The following is a 7,146-nucleotide window of genomic DNA, read 5'->3' as shown; positions in this document are numbered from 1 at the left end:
CGGATTAATTAGACAGATTGAGGATAGTGCTGAGGTTTTTTATCTTGAATGGCTTTTCTTAGCTAATACCGTGAGCAAGACTGTTTCTGCCTTTTTGGATCTCCTTATCTGGCTGATAACGAAGGGTAGAACTCATACCCAGGAACTAAGAGGATATGATCCTGTTGATCTTTACCTACCTGTCACAGCACAAGAATATACCTTCCTATCTCAAAATTCTCTGCCATTTCAAATAGCATTGGTTGATTTTGTGGGCAATATTAGTTTTTCTCTACCTTCTTATAAGTTACTGCAGCAACTGCAAACATTGCCCTTTTGTCCCAAGGAAATAATATGGAACAGATCCTTCTAGATGCCATGCTTGGGCGTATGAAGGACAGGGAGGTGATTCAGGACAGACAAAATGGCTTTACTAGGGGTGGGCCCTGCCTGAATAACCTAGTGGCCTTCTATGATAAAGTGACTAGGTCAGTAGATAAAGGATGACCTATGGATGTGATCTATCTGGACTTCTGTAGGGCCTCTGACTGTGGGGAGGCTGGGCTAGATGACCTTTGGAGGTCCCTTCCGGCCTGGACGATTCTCTGATTCTGTGATAACATCTTCCATGCCTGTTTCTGGGGCTCGCACTGTATTTGTGGACGGGTCAGGGAGAACTGGAAAAGCTGCCGTTGCCCGGCAGACAGACACGCAGTGGGAATGTTCTGTAACGACTTTGTCTGGCTCAACACAGCTAGTGGAGCTTGGGGTGATCCTGCACGCCTTACAGATTTATCTGAAGGAACCTCTGAATGTTGTTTGTGATTCTGAATAAGTGGTAAACTTAGTGATGAGAATTCCTTTTTCCTTTATTAAGGAAGTGCATAATAAAGTTCTTTTTCAGATGTTTTTAGCACTAAAGGAAGTATTGGAAGGTAGACAAGATCCTTTGTTTATTACACATGTTTGTTGGCATACCACCCTGCTGGGTCCTCTCACAGAGGGTAACGCAGTTGCTGACTCTCTCACTGCTGCAGTACTTCACTTGGACTTTGCCCTTGTGTCGCATTCCTTTTTCCATCAGAATGCACAAGGCGTGAGTAAACAATTTCAAATTTCCTTTAACACAGGCAAAAGACATAATCCGTGCCTGTCCCGAGTGCCGGCGCCTCACCACCCTTGCCTGCTCCAACAGGGGTTAATCCTGGTGGTGTGCCATCTGACGATCTATGGCAGTGGGATGTAACTCATCATTTCCCTCTTGGGCGCTCACAGCGTGTTCCTGTTCCCGTTGATAGCTTTTCAGGGGCACCGTGTGCCTCTGTGCACACTGGGGAGAAAGGGTGTGATATTTGCAGACATGGGGCTCGTTGTTTCACTACTTTGGGACTGCCTGAGGTCATTAAGGCTGATAACAGCCCCAGGTGCACTTCTCCAACTGCCGTTCCTTTTTACAACAGTGGGGTGTAGATCACAATTTTGGCATTCCACGTAACCCCACAGGACAGGCCACTGTTGAATGTAGTCGTGCTCTGTTGAAACGTGTGCTTCAAAAACAAAGAAGGGGGAATAGTCACCCCAGGAACAATTAGATAATGCTGTTCTCACACTTAATTTTCTGAATATGTCATGATCTCTGGGGTGACTGACGAGTGCCATGGAAAGGCATTTTGCAATACCAGAAGGTTTCATGAAACACCCAAAGGTTCTATATAAAGACTCTTTGTCTGCTATCTCCTGGCATGGGCCAGTGGAATTGATAAGGTGGGGGAGAAGGTATGCCTGTGTTCTTCTTCCAACAGGGCCATGTTGGCTTCCTGCTCAGCACGTCAAGCCCTGTCCTGAGCTGGACAGCCGTCCCAAAGAACCCTGTACCACAGGTAGAGACGATGGATCTGAACAAGGACAGGAGAACTCGGAAACGGAGGAGACCGTATAGAGATGACCCAATCACGTGGGAAAAATTAAAACAACTACAACAACAGGCAAGTACCATGATGGCAGCTGTGGGTGCACCCCCAACGCCAGTTAACACCTTTTTGGCCTACGTAGCTATCATTAGCAGCAACAGCACAGTAAGAGTTGTTTTGTTGTTACACTTGATAAGCTGCATTGCAAATGCTTAACAGCTTTATTTGGCACATGTTGTAGATCCCCCTTTGTTTAAACCCATAATGTGGTGGGATCCTGAAGTTCTGATATCTAGTAACGACAGCAAATGGACAGGGGGAATATGGCTTCCACCAGCAGGTTTTTTAGAAAAAGGAGAGGATTGGATTGATAGTAGTGATACACATATCTATCACATGGACCTGCCACCTCTGTGTGTAGCTACTAAAAAGTTACCTAACTGCCTCGTAATGACTGAGAAGTTTCACCTGTTTTACCAACAGGGAGAAGCAAGAGGTTTGTAGATTGGCTTATAGCTTTTATTGTATCTGCAGTCATTATATTAGCCACTGCAGCTGTAGCAACCACAGCACTGACTAAATCTGTACAGACTGCTCATAAAGTAGCTGCGGCGTCAAGCAGTGTAACACAAGATCTTGCTATGCAGACAAGTATTGATCAGCAAATTTCAGCCCGTTTAGATGTTCTAGAAGCAGAGGTAATTTGGTTAGAGGGTAGGCAGAGTGCTCTAACGACACGCACACGATTGCATTGTGATTGGTAATACACAGAGAAGAATTTGTGTGTTACTCCCCTGCAGTGGAATCAAAGTATTTATAAGTGGCATCAAATTAAGCCACATGTACTAGGAGCCTTCTCCACTAATGTTAATGTTCAAGATCTAAATATAGCCTTAGAAGGACAATTCATGGAATTACAAAAATTGGCACAGAAAAATGTTTTAGATGAATTATCAAACAGTGTAAAATGGTTAAGTCAAAAAAACTGGTTTACAGGCCTTAGTCTGAGAATAGGGATTTTCGTGGGGTTGGGTTGCACTTGTGCTGTTTTTATTTTTGCAGTTATCAGAGCCACCTGGGGAACGGTGCTCGGCCTCGACTTTGCCCTTGTGTCGCATTCCTTTTTCCATCAGAATGCACAAGGCGTGAGTAAACAATTTCAAATTTCCTTTAACACAGGCAAAAGACATAATCCGTGCCTGTCCCGAGTGCCGGCGCCTCACCACCCTTGCCTGCTCCAACAGGGGTTAATCCTGGTGGTGTGCCATCTGACGATCTATGGCAGTGGGATGTAACTCATCATTTCCCTCTTGGGCGCTCACAGCGTGTTCCTGTTCCCGTTGATAGCTTTTCAGGGGCACCGTGTGCCTCTGTGCACACTGGGGAGAAAGGGTGTGATATTTGCAGACATGGGGCTCGTTGTTTCACTACTTTGGGACTGCCTGAGGTCATTAAGGCTGATAACAGCCCCAGGTGCACTTCTCCAACTGCCGTTCCTTTTTACAACAGTGGGGTGTAGATCACAATTTTGGCATTCCACGTAACCCCACAGGACAGGCCACTGTTGAATGTAGTCGTGCTCTGTTGAAACGTGTGCTTCAAAAACAAAGAAGGGGGAATAGTCACCCCAGGAACAATTAGATAATGCTGTTCTCACACTTAATTTTCTGAATATGTCATGATCTCTGGGGTGACTGACGAGTGCCATGGAAAGGCATTTTGCAATACCAGAAGGTTTCATGAAACACCCAAAGGTTCTATATAAAGACTCTTTGTCTGCTATCTCCTGGCATGGGCCAGTGGAATTGATAAGGTGGGGGAGAAGGTATGCCTGTGTTCTTCTTCCAACAGGGCCATGTTGGCTTCCTGCTCAGCACGTCAAGCCCTGTCCTGAGCTGGACAGCCGTCCCAAAGAACCCTGTACCACAGGTAGAGACGATGGATCTGAACAAGGACAGGAGAACTCGGAAACGGAGGAGACCGTATAGAGATGACCCAATCACGTGGGAAAAATTAAAACAACTACAACAACAGGCAAGTACCATGATGGCAGCTGTGGGTGCACCCCCAACGCCAGTTAACACCTTTTTGGCCTACGTAGCTATCATTAGCAGCAACAGCACAGTAAGAGTTGTTTTGTTGTTACACTTGATAAGCTGCATTGCAAATGCTTAACAGCTTTATTTGGCACATGTTGTAGATCCCCCTTTGTTTAAACCCATAATGTGGTGGGATCCTGAAGTTCTGATATCTAGTAACGACAGCAAATGGACAGGGGGAATATGGCTTCCACCAGCAGGTTTTTTAGAAAAAGGAGAGGATTGGATTGATAGTAGTGATACACATATCTATCACATGGACCTGCCACCTCTGTGTGTAGCTACTAAAAAGTTACCTAACTGCCTCGTAATGACTGAGAAGTTTCACCTGTTTTACCAACAGGGAGAAGCAAGAGGTTTGTAGATTGGCTTATAGCTTTTATTGTATCTGCAGTCATTATATTAGCCACTGCAGCTGTAGCAACCACAGCACTGACTAAATCTGTACAGACTGCTCATAAAGTAGCTGCGGCGTCAAGCAGTGTAACACAAGATCTTGCTATGCAGACAAGTATTGATCAGCAAATTTCAGCCCGTTTAGATGTTCTAGAAGCAGAGGTAATTTGGTTAGAGGGTAGGCAGAGTGCTCTAACGACACGCACACGATTGCATTGTGATTGGTAATACACAGAGAAGAATTTGTGTGTTACTCCCCTGCAGTGGAATCAAAGTATTTATAAGTGGCATCAAATTAAGCCACATGTACTAGGAGCCTTCTCCACTAATGTTAATGTTCAAGATCTAAATATAGCCTTAGAAGGACAATTCATGGAATTACAAAAATTGGCACAGAAAAATGTTTTAGATGAATTATCAAACAGTGTAAAATGGTTAAGTCAAAAAAACTGGTTTACAGGCCTTAGTCTGAGAATAGGGATTTTCGTGGGGTTGGGTTGCACTTGTGCTGTTTTTATTTTTGCAGTTATCAGAGCCACCTGGGGAACGGTGCTCGGCCTCCGAAGAACTGAAGTCAAAGTACTTGCCATCCTCACTGTGAACCCTACCTTCACAAACAAAAATGGGGGAAATGTTGGGGCCATGCAGAACATCTGGAAGATTGATCAAGACTGATTTTAGAACCCTTCTGAACATGTGGCAGGTGAAACAAAACTTAATCAGAACTAAGACTATATTGCTTTAAGAATAAGATTGTTTTGAGCTGGCTGGACAGAAAAAAAAAAGTAACAAAAACCCCAGGGCTGAGAGAGACTGAAGGGCTGTGTCCTGGAGGCCTGAGGCAGAGCCCAAGCCCCGTGTGTCCGGGCTCAGGAGACCGAGTCCTGCCTTTGGGGGCTCCAAACCAGGGGCATTGGTCAGGTTTTGGGCTCAAAACCAGAGATTAAGTGGTGTGTTTTGGGGCACGGCCGGTTTTGGGGCGTTCCGGGGCTCACGGCAGCCCCCGGGGGCGGGCGGGGGGGGGCTGTGCCCGGTGTTCGGCCTCGGAAAGAGAGACCGAGTCCCGCCGGGGGGGCTCGGCCCCGGGCCCGTGTGTCCCGAGTCCCCGCCGAGCGGCAGAGCCCGAGTCCCGCCGGGGGGGCTCCTATGCAGACAAGTATTGATCAGCAAATTTCAGCCCGTTTAGATGTTCTAGAAGCAGAGGTAATTTGGTTAGAGGGTAGGCAGAGTGCTCTAACGACACGCACACGATTGCATTGTGATTGGTAATACACAGAGAAGAATTTGTGTGTTACTCCCCTGCAGTGGAATCAAAGTATTTATAAGTGGCATCAAATTAAGCCACATGTACTAGGAGCCTTCTCCACTAATGTTAATGTTCAAGATCTAAATATAGCCTTAGAAGGACAATTCATGGAATTACAAAAATTGGCACAGAAAAATGTTTTAGATGAATTATCAAACAGTGTAAAATGGTTAAGTCAAAAAAACTGGTTTACAGGCCTTAGTCTGAGAATAGGGATTTTCGTGGGGTTGGGTTGCACTTGTGCTGTTTTTATTTTTGCAGTTATCAGAGCCACCTGGGGAACGGTGCTCGGCCTCCGAAGAACTGAAGTCAAAGTACTTGCCATCCTCACTGTGAACCCTACCTTCACAAACAAAAATGGGGGAAATGTTGGGGCCATGCAGAACATCTGGAAGATTGATCAAGACTGATTTTAGAACCCTTCTGAACATGTGGCAGGTGAAACAAAACTTAATCAGAACTAAGACTATATTGCTTTAAGAATAAGATTGTTTTGAGCTGGCTGGACAGAAAAAAAAAAGTAACAAAAACCCCAGTTGTGTGTGTCTGTGAAGGTCAGGCTGGAAAACCGCCTGGAGGAGTGTGTGTAGAGAGATGTGGCTGAAAACAGGCACCTTCTGTGAGAATGGGAGTGCTCAGCCTGTTTGGCAAAACAGCTCAGAAACTGGCTCTCTCTATATATAGCTTTGGGCATGTGAATAAAAGCTGCTGCTCCTGCTTCTAGCATCCAATTGCATCCTCATCAATCATGGCCATATTTCCCCACCCGCCAGTTTGTGGGCTCACAAAGGGGAACCAAGTGCTGTATCTTAGGGGGCTCAAAACAAGTTTATGGCTCAGAGAAACTAAAAGTCCTGTATTTGGGGGCTCAGAGACTCCTGTGTGTGCCAGGGCTCCTTGGGCTGGGATTAGAGACCAAGTCCTGCCCTTTGCACCTCAAGGGCAGACACTAAGTCCTGCATTTGGGAAGGGGGGAGCCGAAACTGGGCTTGTTTGGCCAGTTTAGGGCTCAGAAGTGGAGACCTAATTAAGTGGCCTGAAAACAGAGACTAAGTCCTGCCTTTTGAGGCTCAGAAACAGAGACTAAGTCCTACATTTTGAGGCTCAAAAAGAGACTAAGTCCTGCGTTTTGAGGCTCAGAAACAGAGACTAAGTCCTACATTTTGAGGCTCAGAAACAGAGACTAAGTCCTACATTTTGAGGCTCAGAAACAGAGACTAAGTCCTGCGTTTTGAGGCTCAAAAAGAGACTAAGTCCTACATTTTGAGGCTCAAAAAGAGACTAAGTCCTGCGTTTTGAGGCTCAGAAACAGAGACTAAGTCCTACATTTTGAAGCTCAGAAACAGAGACTAAGTCCTGCGTTTTGAGGCTCAAAAAGAGACTAAGTCCTACATTTTGAGGCTCAAAAAGAGACTAAGTCCTGCGTTTTGAGGCTCAGAAACAGAGACTAAGTCCT

The sequence above is a fragment of the Calidris pugnax genome, unplaced genomic scaffold (assembly GCF_001431845.1).
Source record: "Calidris pugnax isolate Ruff unplaced genomic scaffold, ASM143184v1 scaffold573, whole genome shotgun sequence".
In the NCBI taxonomy this organism is placed as follows: Eukaryota; Metazoa; Chordata; class Aves; order Charadriiformes; family Scolopacidae; genus Calidris; species Calidris pugnax.
This window is presented reverse-complemented; position numbering follows the sequence as displayed.